Source organism: Spinacia oleracea, chromosome 1 (genome assembly GCF_020520425.1).
Source record: "Spinacia oleracea cultivar Varoflay chromosome 1, BTI_SOV_V1, whole genome shotgun sequence".
Taxonomy (NCBI): domain Eukaryota; kingdom Viridiplantae; phylum Streptophyta; class Magnoliopsida; order Caryophyllales; family Amaranthaceae; genus Spinacia; species Spinacia oleracea.
Window position 1 is genome coordinate 88656205 of NC_079487.1, and position 22448 is coordinate 88678652.

General features: G+C 39.4%; 1 long non-coding RNA gene across 1 annotated transcript; it reads right to left on the reverse strand.

Annotated features, from left to right (window-relative positions):
- Positions 1-17472: 17472 nt before the first annotated feature.
- On the reverse strand, positions 17473-22056 carry LOC130466009 (uncharacterized). The gene is made up of 3 exons (XR_008926020.1): positions 21657-22056; positions 18268-18328; positions 17473-17643 (listed from the first exon to the last, which is right to left on the reverse strand). It is a non-coding gene; the product is annotated as an uncharacterized lncRNA (long non-coding RNA).
- Positions 22057-22448: the final 392 nt, after the last annotated feature.

The window sequence follows — 22448 nt, forward strand, 5'->3', positions numbered from 1 at the left end:
GATCCGGACGTGCTGTGGACTATCTACGGAGGGACGACACTTGGAGTCCTAAAGACTTGTTCTTGTTCGGTTCGGGCGCAGCTAGGGAAGGCACGCAACAAAGAGTATGCATCTAAACTATGCTAAATGATTATGTGTAAATAATATGTTTTCCTGGCTTTATGGTTTTTCCGCATGATTTATGAATTGTCATATGTATCATAACCTAACAGTGGTATCACGAGCCTCTTATTATTTTCATAATCTAAATTGCATGAACATGGTTAAATATTACAAATTTGCAAGAATTAAAAGGGGTGATTAATTTTCGTAATTGTTAATTAATTGCAAATTGCGTTTATTTAATTATACGTACGCAGTTTTTCGGCAGTTTCTTCGTTACTCATCCAAATCGAGTGATTTTTGTGTCAATTCCGCATGTAAAAGGCATTCTAAAATTTTGACAAAAGTAGTATTTTTCTGCCGAACCCGGAATTCTCAAATTCGAAGCCTAACTATGACTTTTCGGAGGTTTTAGTTTTTCGAATGCAAAATTTCGTAAATTTAAGATGTTAAATTAAATATTTGCGATTCTTGTTGATAAATCTTGAATTTTTGATTGACCTGCTGTATATGTTTAACAAGTTTGAATGCCTAGCCTTGTTAATTATGCAATCTAATTTGTAATTATGATTAATTTGTTGAAAATTAGAATAATTTAGAATTAATTTGATTTTCATAATTAATTATAATTTAATTAGATACCTATGATTAAAAACCACCATAAAAATTGTAAATTTATGATAAATTTTAAATTTTTATGACCTAGGCTTGAATCCATGTTAATCGGAAATCAATTGAATAATAAATTTTCGATTTTTTCGCCCTAAAATTATGAAATTAATATTATTTATTAATTTGTCATTAATTTTAAATATAAATTTTTAAAATTTTATGCGATTCGCTCATATAACTTGCACGCACGAAGCAATGGACGCTACGTGTTACCCTTAAGGGGTGTTGTATAGTGCGGGCATGTGACGACGAGCAAGGGAGCTCGTCGCCCATGCGGCATGAATGCAATGAGCAAGGCCATGGTGCACGAGCACAAGGCAGCAGCCCTGCCTTGTGTCGTGGGCTGTGAGCAATGGACGAATGGGCAAGGGCGAAAGCAGGCACAGCAGTCGCGTGTGGGCAGCAAGCGAGCTGCGCCACAACGCGCACTGCCTCGCGCAAAGCGTGCGGAGCCTCGCGCGCAGCGAGCGCAAGCTCGCGTGCCACGAGTGCTACGCCCAGCGTCGATGCCTCGTGCAGCGAGCGATGGCTCGCAGGATCGAGCGCTGGCAAGCGCGCGCAGCGAGCAATGGCCCGCACAAAGCGAGCGCTGGCGAGCGCGCGCAGCGAGCGCTGGCTCGCATGAAGCGAGCGCTGGCGAGCGAACGCAGCGAGCGATGGCTCGCGTGCATCGTGTGCTGGCGCCCGCAGCGAGCACCAGCTCGCGTGATGTCTTGCGAAGGAGAGCAGCAGCAGCGATGCGACGCAGCGCATGGGCTGCGCGCACATGGCCAGCGATGGCTGTGTGCGTGTGGCCCATGGGCGTACGTTGCGTGGGGTTGTTGCGTTGCGATTAGATCGTTTTGAAATTTTAATTTGAAATTTTCAGTTTACGTAATTTTAATTAATTTTAAAATTAATAATTTAAATTATTTTCTTGGATTTTAATTTTGAATATTGTAATTATAATAAATTTTATTTATTCTAATTATTTTACTAAAATTAAAATCATGAATTAATTTATATACGACTGAAATTAAATTAAACTTTTTGGATTCAATTATAAATTTATATGAGCTTTAAATTTTAATTAAATTTGTATGTTTCCGGTTAGACTAGAAATACATTTTTATGTTTAAAATTAGTAAAGCATATGAATTTATTGGTTTAAGTGGGAGCCCTTTTAGTCATAAACTCTTGATTAGGTCTACAAATCCTTAAGGTTAAAACAACTTGATTAGAATTAATAAGGACTGAATAATTGGTAGATTATTGGTGCCCTTGATTAATTGCTGCAAATGTTTACGTGATGCATAATGTGTTTTACTAACCAGCTATGTGGGCCATTCATGATAATGAATGGGTGAATGGTATATATTGTATATGTACTGATTTGCAGGTTATGAAGTGACTAGTATGGTCCAAATAGGATAGAAAATATGGTCTGCTTACCATCAAATAGTTGTAATTAGTTTTAATTATAGCTTATCCTATTTGAAGAAAATGGTGCCTCCCACGGAGATTTTCAAGACGGACTTTGAAGTTAAAGCTTCAAGATGAAGTCGGGCCATACTAGATCACATTTATCTTGTGCATGTTTTAAATTATTTATTGCTTTTAAATATGTCTTAAAATGCATGAGATCAAAAGCTTGATTATATTGCATGATTAAGGATTTTAGTTCACTTAAAATCTAACCAACATAGTAAGAGCCTTAAGTTCCAAACTTAAAAATTGAGTTAAAAGGTGCCATGCCAAAATATACACTTGCTTGGATATCCTTTACATCAATCTAGTAATAGTTTTCGCTCAGCGAGGTGTTACTTATTGGTCCTAAAGGGGCAAGGTACACAAATAATTGTGAGTACATGTTAGTTTTGGTGAAACTCAACGATATAAGTAAGGAGTCCTTTTATGTCGTGGCAAAATCGATAAGTTTACCTAATAAGTTCTTAGACGTACCTATCAACCAAGAATAGTTTCTAGACTATTAGCAAAAGCCTTTTGCTTACCTAAGATGTTTTAGGATTAAGTCGACAAACTGTGCTTAGTTCTTCAATGATTTTAGGATCTTGGAATCATTTTATTCACACCTGCCGGAACACATAACTTGAATAAAATGCTTAATAAACATTGAATTATGCATGTATGCTAGAATTTAAGTTTATTAAGAGAAACTGTGAATGGTTATTTATTTGTTTATTCTTTTCAATTGTAGTTTTTAAATATGGCAAACAACAATCAAAACATCATCATAGGTTCTGAGCTTATGGTCAAGCTGAACCTGGCAAATTTTCTTGAATGGGAAGCTAAGCTAGTTGAAATAGTCAAACTCAATGGACTTGAGTATGTACTGTCACATCCCATGCCAAGCTACTATGCCAGAGACATGACCCCTGAGAGATTTTACGCCTGGGATGCGGATCTCAAAAAGGTTATGAGTCTCAGGCTGAACAATATCCCTGATGATTGGGCTAGAAGGTTTGTAGCCTATGAACCTTTTACGCTCATCAAGAATCTGAGGGATATCTGTCGTGGAAGCACGGAGGACAGGGACCTGAACGTCCATGAGTTGATCGAATCAATGTCTGGTCTAAAGGTTAGTTCTCCCAACAGGTGTTATAGGATGGAGGTCCAAGAAACACATGTTCAGCTCCTTCGCACTAAACAGAGGGTAGGCGTCCCACTGAGGTTCCATGTGGATCTTATGCGTTCATACTTTGATCGCCTAAGTCTACTAGGAACACCAATAAGCGAAAGAATGGCAGTCTCTATCTTGCTCAATTCACTACACAGTGGGTTTGGTCGCTTCAAGCAACTATACCTAAGTGAACCAAGAGAAGAAACAGTTGCAGAATTTGTTCACCTTGTCAGAAAGGCTGAAATAATACTGGACTGTGAAGCCAAAGATTTACTCAAGGCTAGAAGGAGACCGTTCAAGAAAGGTGGAAAGTCCAAGGGCAATGCTAAATCAAAGCAGGACAAGTCCACATCAAGCTGTCTTTATTGTGATGGAATAGGCCATTACCAAAGAGAATGTCCAAAGATAAAGGAAGATCAGAAGAACGGAACAATCGTTCCATCTTCAGGTATTTTCGTTATAGACTGTATACTTGCTAATTCAACTTCTTGGGTATTAGATACAGGTTGTGGCTCACACTTATGTTCCAATCCACAGGGACTAAGAAGAAGTAGAAAGTTAAGCAAGGGTGAAGTCGACCTACGAGTGGGAAATGGAGCACGGATTGCTGCATTAGCTGTAGGAACTTACTATTTGTCGTTGCCCTCCGGGCTAGTTTTGGAACTGGAAGAGTGTTTCCATGTTCCAAGTCTTACTAAAAACATCATTTCAGTTTCTTGCTTAGATGCAAAGGGATTTTTCTTTTTAATAAAAGACAATAGTTGTTCGTTTTATTTTAAAGAGATGTTTTATGGATCTGCTAGATTAGTCAATGGACTTTATTTATTAGATCACGACAAACAAGTATATAACATAAATACCAAAAAGGCCAAAAAGGATGATTCAGATCTCACCTATCTGTGGCATTGTCGATTAGGCCATATAAACTTGAAACGCTTAGAAAGACTTCAAAAGGAAGGAATTCTAGAACCATTTGACTTAGAGGATTATGGTAAATGCGAATCATGTTTACTTGGCAAAATGACAAAGCAACCTTTCTCTAAAGTTGGAGAAAGAGCAAATGAACTATTGGGTTTAATCCATACAGATGTATGTGGACCAATGAGTACAAATGCTAGAGGTGGTTTCAGCTACTTTATCACTTTCACTGATGACTTCAGTAGATATGGTTATGTCTACCTAATGAAGCATAAGTCTGAATCCTTTGACAAATTCAAGGAATTTCAGAGTGAAGTAGAGAATCAATTAGGCAAGAAGATTAAGGCACTGCGGTCTGATAGAGGCGGTGAATATCTGAGCTATGAATTTGATGACCATCTGAAAGAATGTGGAATTCTATCAGAATTGACTCCTCCTGGAACACCACAATGGAACGGTGTGTCAGAACGGAGGAACAGAACCTTGCTAGACATGGTCAGGTCAATGATGGGTCAGGCCAAACTTCCATTAGAATTTTGGGGACATGCACTAAATACAGCTGCACTCACTATAAATAGAGCTCCGTCTAAAGCTGTCGAAAAGACTCCATACAAATTATGGTTTGGAAAGCCTCCAAATGTGTCTTTTCTTAAGATTTGGGGATGTGAAGTATACGTCAAACGATTAATTTCAGACAAACTTCATCCAAAATCTGACAAATGTATCCTTGTGGGCTATCCAAAGGAAACAAAGGGGTATTACTTCTACAATACATCTGAGAACAAGGTGTTTGTTGCTCGAGATGGTGTCTTTTTGGAGAAAGATCACATTTCCAAAATGACAAGTGGGAGAAAAGTAGACCTCGAAGAAATTCGAGTCGAACAACAAACTCTAGAGAATGCTCAAGAAGACATTCAGGATGAAACTCATAGATCTTTAGAAGAATCTGGTGAGAATCATGGTCAATCTAGAAATGTTACCCCGCGTAGATCGCAAAGATATAGATCTCAACCGGAAAGGTACTTAGGTATTTTGACGAACGAGAGCTATGATGTTCTATTACTTGAAAGTGATGAACCTACGACTTACAAACAAGCTATGATGAGCCCTAGCTCCAAGCAATGGCAAGAAGCCATGCAATCTGAATTAGACTCCATGTCTGAAAACCAAGTATGGGATTTGGTCGATTTGCCAGATGGCTACCAAGCCATTGGAAGCAAATGGGTTTTCAAACTGAAAAAGGACAAGGATGGGAAACTTGAAGTTTTCAAAGCTAGATTGGTTGCAAAAGGTTACAGGCAAGTCCACGGTGTGGATTACGATGAAACCTTTTCACCAGTTGCAATGCTAAAGTCTATTCGGATAATGTTAGCAATCGCTGCATATTACGATTACGAAATATGGCAGATGGATGTCAAAACTGCTTTCTTAAACGGCGTTTTAACAGAAACTGTGTTTATGACACAGCCTGAAGGTTTTGAGGATCCAAAGAATGCTAAAAAGGTATGCAAGTTAAAGAAGTCAATCTACGGATTGAAGCAGGCATCCAGGAGCTGGAATATACGTTTTGATGAAGCAGTCAGCGACTTTGGTTTCATCAAGAACGCAGACGAATCTTGTGTATACAAGAAGGTCAGTGGGAGCAAAATTTCTTTCCTAGTATTGTATGTCGATGACATATTACTTATCGGAAATGACATTCCTATGTTGAACTCTGTCAAGATTTGGCTTGGGAAATGTTTTTCGATGAAGGATCTAGGAGAAGCACAGTACATATTGGGCATCAAGATTTACAGAGATAGATCTAAAAAGATGATTGGACTTAGTCAAAGCACTTATATCAATAAGGTGCTTGATAGGTTCAAGATGGCGGACTCCAAGCGAGGCTACCTACCCATGTCTCATGGAATGACTCTAAGCAAGAATCAGTGCCCAAAAACACTTGATGAGCGTAGACGAATGAATGGGATTCCACATGCATCATTGATTGGTTCAATAATGTATGCTATGATATGTACATGCCCGGATGTTGCGTACGCAATCAGTGCTACGAGCAGATACCAGTCAGACCCAGGAGAGGCGCATTGGACTGCTGCCAAGAATATTCTGAAGTACCTGAAAAGGCACAAAGATGACTTCCTGGTCTATGGTGGAGATGATGAATTAATTGTTAAAGGCTATACGGACGCAAGTTTCCAAACCGACAAAGATGATTTCAGATCACAGTCTGGGTTTGTCTTATGCCTCAACGGAGGAGCAATAAGCTGGAAAAGTGCTAAGCAAAGCACCATTGCGGATTCTACAACTGAAGCGGAGTACATTGCTGCACATGAAGCAGCAAAGGAAGCTATATGGCTAAGGAAGTTCATAGGTGAACTTGGTGTAGTCCCCTCCATTAAAGGACCAATAGCCCTGTATTGTGATAATAACGGAGCTATTGCACAGGCAAAGGAGCCTAGACACCACCAGAGAGTCAAGCATGTACTTCGTAGATTTCACCTTCTACGAGAGTTCGTTGAAAGAAAAGAAGTCGAGATAAACAAGATTGGAACTGATGACAACATATCAGATCCATTGACTAAACCTCTGCCGCAGGCGAAGCACAACTCGCACACTGCAGCTATGGGAATCAAGCATATTGGAGAATCGCTTTGATGACCCTGTTTAATGTTTTAAAGTTTTAGAGTTTAAATCTTTGTAAAACATTATTGGTTAATCATTCACAATAAATAAAAAGAATTCATTTTTCCATTTAATTTGTGGTTTATTAAATGATGAGTCCCTTCAATTTGACGATATATTCAAGATAGACTGTCAGGACCAGTCCTGTGACTAAGAAATGTCTATCAAGTGAACTTGAATGTCAAAGGTTGAAAATGGTCCCTAGTCGGAGTTTTCTATAAAATTAGACGCATAGAAAACGTTAGACGACTAGAATGCAAGATGACTAGTAGTTCTGTTTCTTGAACTATGTGGACATGGCAATGTCATAATCATTTGCATAGATACTTACTTTGGGAAGACTAGTATCGGACAAGACCTATGAAACTTTACTGTAAGAGATGAAAATCTGTCATAAGTAAATTTCATTAAAATTATTAGACACTAAATCCTCAATACCTGAGTGATTTGAGATTACTTGTTTGAGAACTGGTTGCTTTGACGTTGACCAACCGTCGCACCGTAAAAGGAGGCTATAAAGGCAACGCTCAGGTAATCACCTATCAAACGAAGTCTAATCTCAAGATCGCAAGATTGGGATTGTCCTCCCATAAATCGGGATGAGATGCTTAAAAGTTGTACAAGGCCACTCGGAGAGCTAGAAACTGTGAAATGCATGGCCGTGCTCGGATGAATCATAGGCTATGATTATCTGTTTATTTGATCAGTTGAACTCTGAAACCGAGAAACACCTCTGGACATAATAAGGATGACAACTCTTACCTTATGTTCAAGAGCAAGCATCGAGCGACAAAGGAATTAGGAAATGCACACTTGTCCCTAAGGACAAGTGGGAGACTGAAGGAAATAATGCCCTTGGTCCAAGTATGCATTCAATGTTAAGTCTAATAAATGCGGTTCAGTATTAATTAACAAGTTAATAATTCAGTGAAATCAAGTGAGCTGAATGCCTAGCTAGAGGCCGCTTCAGTTCAAGTGGAATTAATGATATTAATCCACAGCTTACTCTTGACTGAACCCGTAGGGTCACACAAATAGTACGTAAACGGATCAAGTATTTAATGACATTAAATACTCCATCGATGGATATTCGGAATCGACGGATCTTGGTTTCAGTGGGAGCTGAGATCGTCACAAGCAAGAAATGAATACTCCGGAAACGATGATATTGCCGGAAACGGAAATATGGATCGTATCGGAAATATAAATATTATCCAAGTCGTAGATGTTGCCGGAAACGGAAACATGGTACGTATCGGAAAATATTATCGGAAATGGAAATATTGCCGGAATCGGAAATATTGCCGGAAACGGAAATATTGTCAGAATCGGAAATATTATCGGAATCGGAAAATAATTCCGGAAACGGAAATATTAAATATTTGTTCGAAACGGAAATTGATTCCGGAATCGGAAATATTGAATATTGTTCGTATCGGAAATGAATTCCCGAATCGGGAAATTAATCGGAAGCGTATCGTACGAATTAGCATCGGACGAGGCCTGCCAGACGAAGGCCCAGCACGAAGTCGGGCCATCGCCCAGCAAGCCAGCGCGCCACAAACGCACCAGCCAAGGCTGCGCCAGGCCCACCGCAAGGCAGGCCCAGCGCGCGCCAAGGCTGCGGCAGCGTGTGGGCTTGCGGCAGTGGGCTGCGAGCTCGCGGGCTGCGCGCGCGCGCGCATGGCGCCCCTCGTGGGCTGTTGTGCGTGCGTGTGTGTTTGTGTGCTACTCGAATCCTAAAGCTACCGGGATTTGTCATATGATTAAATCTAATCCTAAAAGATTTAGTTTATTTAATTAGAGTCCTAGTAGGATTATAATTAAATAAATTAGTATCCTAATAGGATTCCAAATCCTTTTCCATAACTCTATAAATAGGTGCCTAGGGTCACATATTTACATCGAGCATTCAAGTATTCAAAGTGAGTTTTGAGAGCAAAATTCAATTACACAATTGCCTATAAAGTGCCGAAAATAATAGTACCTTAAGGGCGATTCTAGTTGGTCAATCTTAAGGCGGATCCGGACGTGCTGTGGACTATCTACGGAGGGACGACACTTGGAGTCCTAAAGACTTGTTCTTGTTCGGTTCGGGCGCAGCTAGGGAAGGCACGCAACAAAGAGTATGCATCTAAACTATGCTAAATGATTATGTGTAAATAATATGTTTTCCTGGCTTTATGGTTTTTCCGCATGATTTATGAATTGTCATATGTATCATAACCTAACATGTTTTGAGTACATGTGTTTTTTGGTGGTACGTATATCTGAATACGTGCTGTACCCCTCCAAGTGTTCGTTATTTTTCCGTGCATGTGCGGATAAAATGACGAGCACTTCTGGACAAATTTTAGCAAGCAGAGAGATTCGGCGCCCAGGCAGGGGCGCTAAAGGTATCGGCGCCCAGCTCTGGGTGCTGAAAATGACTTCTGGGCGGATCTTTTTTGGTGCGCTAAATGCTTCTTTTTCTTTTTAGACTAACTTTAGAGGCGCTTTGCAAAGTTTCCTTTTTTATTATTTACATTTTTTGTACTTTTCATTTGTCTTCTTTTTTTGATATTCGTGACTCAAGACGGTTTGGAAGATGGGTTGAATGAGATAGGATAATTTGTATAGGTATTGGTCAAGCTTGAGGATTATATCAACCAAGGCCAATGAATAGCATGGGGACAGCTCAGGATGTATCCAAACAAGTTATATGGTCCTTATGCTAATGGCGGTGTAAGAGCAGGTTTGGACTTTGGAAATGATGGGCATGGCACACGTGTCAATGGCCGTGCGTGGTTTGCGGTTGATAACAAGTTCAAAAACAAGAGTTGAGGTAATGGTTTCTTGGGTTATGGCAATGAGAACATGGATGGGTTAGATGAGCTGAACAGGGACCCCAGAGCGAAGGCGTCTAGGAGCATAAGGATTGGAAAGGGTAGACATCGTAGAAATTTACGATTTGGATTGGTTGACTCAATTCTTTTCCTTCGTTTACTTGGGTAGGTTTCGCACTTTGGGAGGTACGAGCTAAGTATTTCATGGCTCGCTCTTTTCGCTCTCCCCTTTCTCTTTCTGTTTTTTTTTCTTTTTGCTTGGGATTTCTCCCCAACATAAATAATCCTTCAATCAATTTGGGCTAAAAGGTAGATGGTTGTGGTCTTTGAGTCACGAGGCGAGACTGAATGAGCCTCGTTTGGTAGGCCTATAGTGGACCTTTAATTTTAGTAGGCCTAGGGTGGACCTTTCAATTGTCTTACTTTGCAAGCGTATTTAGTCGTTTCTTAAAATGTGCAAATAGCGTAGATCCAAAATGTTGTTTTTACCTTATTGAATTTTAACGAAAGAATTACATCGAAAGTAATTTTTGTTTCTTTTCAGATTCCAGTTTCTGGGATTTAATTGGAAGTTGTGATTTAGACTCAAACTTTCATTAATCTTTCTGATTATAACCCGTGTATGAATACAAGGAGGTGGCCTAGACTCAAAATAATGACGTGGCGTAAGCCTATAACACTTGACCAAGGGACTCTCGGACTTAGGCTAATTGGACCACAACTTTCGTTGGTTGACACTTTAGATTTTAACCCTTGGGTGTTCATTTGTCATGCGCCATTTTGCTTAATGTTGGCAAGGTAGTTAATTGGGGAGATCGAATTTTTATTTTTGCAAGCCTAGAATCATTAGTGCAGCTTCTCTCTTAGTATGTATTGCTTTACCCCAATGGTAGCCTTATGGTATGCCGATTTGGGTATTTTCATGGTTGGTCATGTTGCATTCATGGAAAATCTTTTAGTCCGTACTTAGTAGTATTTCAAGGAGCGTGTGGCTCGAGAGGACTATGATAGTCGTGACCCAATGTGATCATACGCCTTGAGGCCATTAATTTTATTTTTTGCCAATGGTATTGACGCCTTAGGTTCACTTTGGGGGTTGTGCGACTATGGAGGAATGATTTTCAGAATATGATTGTTTCCATTTTGCAAATACTTGAATTAAATAATATGTTTTTTTTATTGGTGAGAGAGAGTATTGAGGCCGTGGATTCTTAGCAAGGGATGACAATTACATATGGGTGCTTATTGATTTAAATGTTAGGAGGGGAGACTCAATATGGTTTAACCTTTTAACTTGCAGAACGACACCAAGCATTAGGACCGATTCTATGGATAAGACAACTAAGACTTAGGATTTGGATTGTACTTTGGCATAGCCTAGTCTAGACTCGGATTTATTTGAACATTTATTTTTTTCTTGAAGACTTTATTCAAACATTATTTTTTGAATATTTTGCCCATGTGACATTCAAGGTCGTTTAATTAGCATGCTCGGTTTTGGTGCCGAGCGTTGTCGTCGTAGGAGGCCTAACAACGACACAAAGAGTTATTTATTTTTTTATTTTTTAGTCGCTTTTAGAGTCGAGTGCCTTTTCATACGCCCTTGCAGCAATTTTTACGAAAAGTTTTTTTTTTTTTGCTACGTATATTTTCTCATTGGCGGGCACCGAGGCTGCTGTGCCTGACCAAAAGGCCAGGCAGCAACTTCAGCGCCCAGCAGTGGGCGTGAGAAATTTTGGCGCCCAGCCAGGGGCGTTAAAAATGCGTCCCTGGCTGGTTCTCGTTTTCTGTTTGCGTATACTTTTGTTTTTGCGACTTTAGTTTTATGTGCTTGCCTTATAACGTCCTTTACGCGTTGTGCAGCGTTTGTGGGATTCGTTACAGGCCATCCCGAGCGTCGCTTATTTTTGTGGCGATCGTTCGGGCTTGCGGAACACGTATGTTGGTATAACTCTTTGGCCAATTGGTTCATGAATGTTTGGGCAATTTTTAAGGTCGTTGGTCTTCTAGCATTATTTGTCTAGCATTATTCGTATGCACAATCATAACACAGTCACATAGTTCGCTACACATAACTACAATACAAACATGCATTTGAAAATTAAATATGCCATGTAGTTCATGATAGGCTTCTATGGGTAGTTTATTTGCGCCTGGCTTGGTACCGCTTCTATCGTAGATCCAACACATGCCCCGGTCGAGGTAGTGTCTTCAACAGACGAATTTCGCTCAAGAGGCCAACCCGCAAGTGCAAGCCAAGGGGGCATGCAGGCGAGAGGGACCTAATGGGCGAGCGATTGGGTTCGGGATAGGTGTACTACCTGCACAAGTACCGAGTGGGAAACATGCGCGGCGTATGCACCCCCCTATTGGCGAAAAAAGGTATCCTTAGTCCCAACTCCCGAGGGAGCCGAGATTCGTTATGATGTTCTGTCCGTTCACATTAATATGCTGATTTTCAGGTCGTCCCAACTTGATGGGGAAATAAACGCGGGGTAGGATCGTTTCATCCTTCGGCTATTTTGATTACCTACAAGCACGAGTATTTCCTTCACTATCCCCAGTGGAGTCGCCACTGTGAGGGGGTCGAAAAAGCGCGAGGCTAATGCGTGACCTGTCCCTCGTGGGTGTGACGATTCTTTTTATTCAATCAAGTGTAATTGGATTTCCTGTGAGTTTACACCCAATTGACTAGTAATACAGGAGTCGCCATTCAGTTTTTAACGACAATGAGAAAAACTGACAAAACCCGGTTATCGTGACATAAAGGGAGTGCAATTATGTTTGACCACGACGGCCGTAGGTTCCCTTGTGATCCCTGGTGTGGGGATCTCTCAATATACACCCGCAAGGTAGATATTGAGGGTTCGGGGGACTGTAACTACCGAGAGGAGTACTTCGCTCGTCGATAACTCCAGAGGCAGGATGTCCTTACTAGCTCACAATAAATAATTGAAGGGACATGCGTTAACTATTAAACTAATCTGAGTTGATTTTAGCAATATGCAACATATAATACTAATTCGATCGTGATTATCTGATTTAAATAGCATTAAGGGACCTAGAATGATAATCCGATTTCCCAAAAATATTATATTTGTTAGGCGTGATAGAACAATCAGATTAGGTTAGTTTAACAGTTCATAAAAAGGGCGAGGAAAGCAGTTAAATCATCGAAAAGGGACACATTACGACGCACCCTTGAGAGGTGTGTCACGGTTCTCAGAAAACTAACCACTTTGACTTTGCTATTTCTCCTTTTTATTTAACAAATCTCAATTATGGGACAGGATACGTTCTGTTCGATTTATGGATCGATTGCGATAGAACGCGTGAACAATTTCGCAGCGAGAGGCTTAGGCTAAGGGTTGGAGTCAATACTCAGAATATAATTATGTGTTGTTGTGTGTGTTCTTTTCACGTCGAACTTAGGGGTCTATTTATAGGAAAAAGTGGCGTAGAAAGATAATTTTTCAGGAATTTGAATACGAAACGGATTAGGAAAAGAATCCGTCCCAGGTATTTTCGGCGCCCAGCTCTGGGCGCTGGAGTTTTCGGCGCCCAGGGCTTGGCGTTGAAAATAGGGTCTGGCAGAATTCTTTGGTCAGATTCGGATTCCTGAAATCCGAAGAGTTTGAGATTAATTCGAGTCTTTTAGTGCGTATCAATTTTGTGACGGAATGCGTCTGGGCCCGTTACGAACTCTAGGCTCGTTAGGATTTTAACTAATACGTAACTCTTATTTCTGAATCATATTAGGAATAGGATTCTCGCAGTTTTCTATCTCATTTAGGATTTATGTTGGAATGCAACACCTAATTCTGGCAGGTTTCTATCTTTTATGATTTGCCACTTTTAGAAGCTACCTTTTACGACAGTTACTATTTTTAGCAGGTTTCCATAAATAGCAGGTTTCGGGTGACATGAAATGGGGAATCGAGATTCGTTTATTTTATAGGAGATGCGTTGTCAAGTGGAGTTTTTATGCTTTCATCATCGAACCTTTCCCTTTCGGGAATTGTCTTACTTTGCAAGCGTATTTAGTCGTTTCTTAAAATGAGCAAATAGCGTAGATTCAAAATGTTGTTTTTACCTTATTGAAATTTAACGAAAGAATTACATCGAAAATAATTTTTGTTTCATTTCAGACTCCAGTTTCTGGGATTTAATTGGAAGTTGTGATCTAGACTCGAACTTTCATTAATCTTTCTGATTATAACCCGTGTATGAATACAAGGAGGTGGCCTAGACTCAAAATAATGACGTGGCGTAAGCCTATAATACTTGACCAAGCAACTTTCAGACTTAGGCTAATTGGACCATAACTTTCGTTGGTTGACACTTTAGATTTTAACCCTTGGGTGTTCATTTGTCATGCGCCATTTTGCTTAATGTTGGCGAGGTAGTTAATTGGAGAGATCGAATTTTTATTTTTGCAAGACTAGAATCATTAGTGCGGCTTCTCTCTTAGTGTGTATTGCTTTACTCCAATGGTAGCCTTATGGCATGTCGATTTGGGTATTTTCATGGTTCGTCATGTTGCATTCATGGAAAATCTTTTAGTCCGTACTTAGGAGTATTTCAAGGAGCGAGTGGCTCGAGAGGACTATGATGGTCGTGACCCAATGTGATCATAAGCCTTGAGGCCATTAATTTTTTCTTTGCCAATGGTATTGACACCTTAGGCTCACTTTGGGGGTTGTGCGACTATGGAGGAATGATTTTCAGAATGTGATTGTTTCCATTTTGCAAATACTTGAATTACATAATATATTCTTTTTGTTGGTGAGAGAGAGTATTGAGGCCGTAGATTCTTAGCAAGGGATGACAATTACATATGGGTGCTTGTTGATTTAAATGTTAGGAAGGGAGACTCAATATGGTTTAACCCTTTTAACTTGCACAACAACACCAAACATTAGGACCGATTCTATGGATAAGACAACTAAGACTTAGGATTTAGATTGTACTTTGGCATAGCCTAGTTTAGACTCGGATTTACTTATTTTTCATTTGAACATTATTTTTTTTGAATATTTTTCCCATGTGACATTCAAGTTTATTTTGATTAGCGTGCTCGGTTTCGGAGCCGAACATTGTCGTCATAGGAGGTCTAACAACGACACAAAGAGTTATTTTATTTTTTACAAGTCGCTTTTAGAATCGAGTGCCTTTCATACGCCCTTGCAGCAATCCTTTTTTTTTTGCTACGTATATTTTTTTATGCGCAGGCACTGAGGCTGCTGCGCCTGACCAAAAGGCCAGGCAGCAACTTCAGCGCCCAGCGTAGGGCGTTAGAAATATTGGCGCCCAGCCAGGGGCGTTGAAAATGCGTCCCTGGCTGGTGCTCGTTTTCTTGTTTACGTATATTTTTTGTTTACGCGACTTTGATTTTGCCTGCTTGCCTAATAACGTCCTTTACGCGTTACAGCGTTTTGTGGGATTCGTTACGGGCTATCCCGAGCGTCGCTTACTTTCGTGGCGATCGTTCGGGTTTGCGGAACACGTATTTTTGTATAACTCTTCGGCCAATTGGTTTATGAATGTTTCGGCAATTTTTAAGGTCGTTGGTTTTCTAGCATTATTTGTCACACAATCATAACACAATCACGTAATTCGCTACACATAACTAACATTACACCATGAGGCAAAATAATAATATGTCATGTAGTTTATGATAGGCTTCTATGGGTAGTATTTGCGCCGGCTTGGTACCGCTTCTATCGCAGATCCAACACATGCCCCGGTAGAGGTAGTGCCTTCAACAGACGAATTTCGCCCAAGAGGCCAATCACGATGTAAGCCAAGGGGGCATGCACCAATGAGAGGGACCTAGTGGGCGAGCGATTGGGTTTGGGACGGGTGTACTACTAGCGAAAGTGCCGAGTGGACAACATTCGAAGCGTATGCACCCCCCGGTTGGCGATGGGTATCCTTAGTCCCAACTCCCGAGATGAAACATCCCAAGGGAGCCAAGATTCGTTATGCGGTTCTGTCCGTTCACATTAATATGCTGATTTTCCGGTCGTCCCAACTTGATGGGGAAATAAACGCGGGGTAGGATCATTTCACCCTTCGGCTATTTTGATTACCTACGAGCACGAGTATTTCCTTCACTATCCCCAGCGGAGTCGCCACGCCCAGAGCTGGATCCCATTTTCAACGCCCAGAGCTGGGCGCCGAAATCTTTAACGCCCAGCCCTGGGCGCTGAAAATACCTAGGCTGTGTTCTCTCCTAATTCTTCTTGGATTAGAGCTCTACAATTCTATCATTCCACGAACTCTTCCCTATAAATACAGCCCCAAATTCGACGTGAAAGGAACACACAATTCATATTCTGAGTATTGACTCCAACCCCTAAGCCTAAGCCTCACGCTGCGAAATTGATCACGCGTTCTCTCGCAATCGATCCAAAATCGAACAGAACGTATCCTGTCCCGTAACTTGAGATTCGTTAAATAAAATGAGAAATAGCAAAGTCAAAGTGGTTAGTTTTCTGAGAACCGTGACGCACCTCTCAAGGGTGTGTCGTAATGTGTCCCTTCGCATGATTTAATTGCTTTCCTCGCCCTTTTATAAACTGTTAAACTAATTAAATCTGATTGTTCTATCACGCCTAATAAAGATAATATTTTGGGAAATTGGATTATCATGCTAGGTCCCTTAAAACAATCTAAATCAGATAATCGCGATCGATCTAGTATTATGTGTTTCATATTGTTAAAATCAACTCAGATTAGTTTAATAGTTAACGCATGTCCCTTCAATTATTTATGCTGAGCTAGTAAGGATATCCTGCCTCTGGAGTTATCGACGAGCGAGTACTCCTCTCGGTAGTTACAGTCCCCCGAACCCTCAATCTCTACCTTGCGGGTGTATGTTGAGAGATCCCCACACCAGGGATCACAAGGGAACCTATGGCCGTCGTGGTCAAACATAATTGCACTCCCTTTATGTCACGATAACCGGGTTTTGTCAGTTTTTCTCATTGTCGTTAAAAACTGAATGGCGACTCCTATATTACTAGTCAATTGGGTGTAAACTCACAGGAAATCCAATTACACTTGATTTGACAAAAAGAAACGTCACACCCACGAGGGACGAGGTCACGCATTAGCCTCATGCTTTTTCGACCCCCTCACACATTCCCTCGTAGTTCAAGTCATTTGCATGAGTCTAAGTAATTTTTATACTCTTCAATCGTAGTCCATTGCACGTTATCAAGCCCAAACTCGAGTCCAAAGTCCATGTCTAAAGTCAATTGCATGTTCTTGAGCCCAAACTCAGCTCGAGTCCAAGTCCAAGGCTCATGGCTAAAGTCCATAGGGTTGACGATCATATTTAGGCCCATGCATGAGTCCATGTGACATAAATTCATTGCGTTAATCTCTTTTTACTCTTTTCTTTAGGTGAGTACATCCAATCTCTTCCCCAAAATTTTTAAAGTTATTTTTTCAAAAATTTCTCATTTTTGCATTTGTTTCTTATAACGCCCCGACTTCTAAACACCATTAATTAGGTTAATTATCTTTAATTAGCAGCGAAAACCCTAATTTAGTCGGAGCGTCACATGTCGTATCTCCCTCGTGGGAAATACAAGGCGACATAACCTTTTTAAATTACTAAATAAACTTTAATAATAATTACTTCTAGCATTGATTAAACATTAATATTAAAATTCTAACTCAAATCATGAAATTTAACTTAGAGTTTAGTTAATACATCCATTATTACTAGTGAGACATAGTTATCTTTACTAAACATCGATCGTGAATTTGGTGGTTGCATCCTCACTCTAAGGCATCCCATGATCTTCTTTGTACCTAAAACAAAAGCAACATCGTGAGCCGAGGACCAGTAACATACTACCCTAACAACGTAAATTCATTTCAATTCATTTTATTTACTTTGCAATCAGGGAGAATAGAATATAGTAAATCACTTTCATAAAATTATTATAATAAAACATCATTTATAACTTGAAACTTTAATATTTCCCATTATCTTTCATAAAACCTTCATTCTACTTGGTAACTGACAAGTTAGCCTTGCGGGACGTCTCCCACCTTGCGATAGTCCTCAAGGAGCACTCTCCCTTGTTGGACATACGCCCGTACCTAAATAGTTTCTTTCTTTTTTTAGCTTGCGGTAACCCTCATGGAGCACTCTCACTTGGTGGGTGTCCCGCAGTACGGCGGTACATGCACGACCTAGAAATAGTAACCTCAATAACTTTACACTTTTATTATCATGTTTCATATCTTATTCGTAACTCATAAACATCATTCTTATAAAATCATTCATAAAAATATCGTCATTCATAAAGCACACTTCATAAATACATTTCATATCCCACAATCCAATGAAACACATCATTATAAACATATTTCATAAACTCATAAAACACATTTCATAAGGGGACTGTGGGTGTTAGCAATAGATGTTACCTCAACCGTAGTTTATACTTCTTGTTCGATGGATCGTTCGTCCTGAGTTCCGAGTTCGATTCTTTCAAAATATTAAATCATTGAATTAGTATCAAAACGATAAATAATCTATAATCGGTATTTTATAAATAATAATTTTTATAAGTTATGAATTTATAACAAAATCTTAAAAAAATATAATTTCATAATTTAACGAAAATATTATTAAACAAAATTTCAATCGAAATATATATGTACATATACGAAAATATTATTTAAATTCCAATCTTGGTAAATAAGGCTAGTTATTTATTTCAGTAAAATCAATAATTAAATCTGAAAAAAAAAATTAGTAAATAATTAAAAGGAACAAAATTCATTATAACATTCATAGTTGTCTTACCCAAAGCCCAAGGATTTAGAATTGGGCCAGCTTTGTTTTGGGTTTATTGGAGCAAGGAAAACAAAGTCGTATTTTGGCTTTTTGGTTTCCTGGAAGTCGACCAAAGAGGAGATGGGGAGGCGAAGCAGGGGAGCACGAAGGGGAGGAGAGGAAGGGAGACAGGGGTGGCTGGGTACGGTGGTCCGATGTCACAAGTCAGCACTGGTGAAGGCGACCGTGGTGGGGTTGGTTTTGCGGCGGCAAACAGCAAGGGAGGGGAAGAGGAGGTCACGCAAAAACAGGGGAAAGCAGGGGAGGGGGGTGTTTCCGGTCGATTCCGGGCGGCGCAGCAGCCGTTCGCTGGGGTATTTTGTGGCGGATATTTACTAGAGGGGTGGTGCGGTGGCTGGGGAGTGGTGGTGTGGTTGAGGTGGTGCAGCAGGGGACGAAAAGAGGGAAGCAGGGGAGGGGAGTTGCGGAGCTGCGAGGAGAGGAGAGCAATAAGGGGTGGCTTCGACGGTGGTGGATGATCGAGATGGTGCTAGGCAGCAGGGGTAGTGGTGATTGGCGGTGGTTTCAGTGGCGGCAGTAGGTGTTGGTTAACGGTGGTGGTGGTTCGACAGAGAAGAGAACAAGGAAGGGATGATTGAAATTGATTTTTGTTTTTGTTGTTGAAATTCCATCAGAATTTTCTGGTTTTTGAAGACATGTAGAGTGAGGAAGAAACTGTAGTACTTGGAGCCCAAGGAAATGAACTTGGACTGAATTAGGGAGAAAGAGGAGTCAAGAAAGTAAGAAAAATTTTCTCCTCGTTGACTTGGTTGACACATGAAAGAGGAGTAGAAGAAAGTTGTGTATTTTGGCTTTGAGTGTGCATGAGCATTTTCATAATTTTTAGAACAGGTAAAATTTCAGAATTTTAGTTGCTATTTTAGGAATTGATAAATAGAAATCTTTAATAAGTTTTGAAATAATTCTTTAGTAAAATATCGTTAACGAAAAATAAATTTAGTTTTCGAATAACATAAGAACGTTTAGAAATTATTAAAAATCCGAAATTATGAAATAATTAAGATTTAAAAAGTAGCTCAGGCTCGTAAATCTGAAATTAAATTATAAAATCTGAAGAAAAAAACATAAATCACGTAACAATATTAAAAATTCAAGCGAAATAAAACTTTGTTAGTTAAAATAAAGTTCGAATTAAGGATTTAAAACGATTTTAAGCTAAACAAAAATAATTAGGCATAATTAATCAAGTTTTAAAAATTCGGGGTATTACATTTCTACTTATTTTATTTTTTTTTCCAAAGATTTCATTCCGTTTCAAGCTCATTGCACATTCTCAAGCCCAAACTCGAGTCCAAACTCCATGTCTAAAGTGCATGTTCTTGAGCCCAAACTCAGCTCGAGTCCAAGTCCAAGGCTCATGTCTAAAGTCCATAGGGTTGACGATCATATTTAGGCCCATGCATGAGTCCATATGACATCAATTCATTGCGTTAATCTCTTTTTGTTCTTTTCTTTTAGGGGAGTAAGTCTGATATATCCAATCTCTTCCCCAAAAATTTTTAACTTATTTTTCAAAACTTTCTTATTTTGCATTTTTTTCTACTTATGTTATCTATTTTCTTCCAAAGAGTTCATTCTATTTCTTCATAAGCGAGTCGAGTCATTGTGGGCCAGAAATTCTGGAGGCAAGCTAGTTCAGGTCGAGTCTACTAATTTGGGCGCATAAGAGAAAATGATCACGTTCAGCCTCAAATTCACGAGTTATTGTCACTACTAATCTCTTTGAATTTGATTTCTCACAAAACCGCGGTCCAGGATTATGAGTTTCCCGAATCACAAGTCGTAACTACAAGCTTAGGAATGTCGATTGCGGATCGTATGTTTCCAAGTCTTGGGAAGATCCCTACAATTACCAATATAGTCAACATTTTTTTTGGTGCAAATGTGCCACAAGGGCGGGGATAATAATCGATCCCAAGATCATCTAGAATCGGGATGGAAGCTCTAACCAATTAAGCTATTCATCACTCTCTATAATCAACATAGTGCGTTAGTTAGTTGTTTTATAAATCTTATTTGATTAAGTGGTGCTCATTGACGCAAAATCGATTATCAGTTAATTGAGGAAGATGGAGGAGATCGAGGTGAGGAAAGAGAGTTGCAAATCTTTTTGTTACTCTCACCATCAAGTTCTAAATCCAAAAGCCACAAGCTCATGAATTATGATCCTTCTTATAGTAACAATAAACTCCTTATAATAATAATCATAAATGTGTCATTTGTTTAGAAATAATGTGTTGGTATTTAATCTTACTTTTAACAAAAATGTTAGTAGGTTTTTATTTATTTTAGAATCAAAAGGGAAAAACTATAAGAATATAAAATGGGTCAAACAATGTAATCTATTTCTTAAATTTTGTGGCCAAATAATCTATACTAATATATTAAAAGGCGTTGATAAAAAATTTATGTGCCACGTAGAGATCTCCCATTTACGCCACGTCATCCACTCACCAAGGTTATAAGATGTCATTAACAATAATAAAAAATCAATATAATAAGGTTCAAACACCAGACCTTGAGTTTGGAGAATAACTCTCATTACCATTTTAATCAACCACTAATTGTTATTTAACTATGCACATTAATTTATAAATACGAGTACATGTTAACATGAAATTAAAACAACTAAGGGGATGTTTGGTATGTGAATTTTTAGAGTTGGAAACGGATTCAGATAAGCGTTTACGTTATAAGCTGTTTGGTTTGGAGCATGTAGTAACTGTTACCATTATTTAAGGGTAATGGAATCCCTTACTTTGTTACTACTCCAAAAGCCACGGTAACAATTACCGTTTCCCCTCAAATACACAACGCCCACCGCCTCTTTGCTCTGTCTCTCTCCCAGTCTCCCTCTCCTCCGTTCATCACTTCTTCTCTCACCCCTCTGTCCTGAGCTTACTCCCAATTAAAAATAGATTTTTCGTGCGGGCGATAGACTATGTGATCTCCATACCTGTAAATGAGGCGAAGTTTATTGGCGCTTGTCGCGGAGCATGTGGTGGATTGCAATGGATCATCGAAGTCAGTAGCGCGTGAGCGCCGGGAAGAGTCAATTGAGTTTGCATAGTTGGAGGTGGTGGGGAGGGTGGGGTGTGGGGATGGGTGGAGGTGGTGGGTCAATGGTGGATGGGCGGCCAAACTGGATGTAGGTGAGGACATGAGAGAGAAAGAGATGTAAAAGGGGGAAAAGAAAGTGGTTGAGATGGTTCTGAATTGCCTTATAATAATTCCTCAAACAAATTTTAAAAAATTATAATGAACAATTGAATTTTATTTTTCCTTTATGTAAAAAGGTGGCAGGTTTGACAAAAATCTGGTATTGGGGCTATAAACAAGGGGGTGCGATTCATCAAGGATTTTATTTATTGTTAATTTCTACTAGTTTTAATTATTACTATTTCTTCCTTTATATTTCGTATATATATTGATGTAGATTTAATGATTTATACACTATAAAATATATTCTTTTCCTTATTATGGAGTGCTTACCAAACATTAAGTAAGGGAATCATGCATAAGTGGTTCATTTCCTATGTTATACCAAACAACCAATAATGAAAATAGTTAACATTACCTTTTCCCTTTTTTATTTGTTTCCATTCCACTCCCTTTCCATCTCTCATACCAAACACCCCCTAAATGTTTATGTTACCTTTTATTTCCTATGGAATATATTGGAATAAAAATAATACTCCATCCGTCCTACATTACTTGTTACACTTTCCTTTTTCGTCCGTCCCAGATT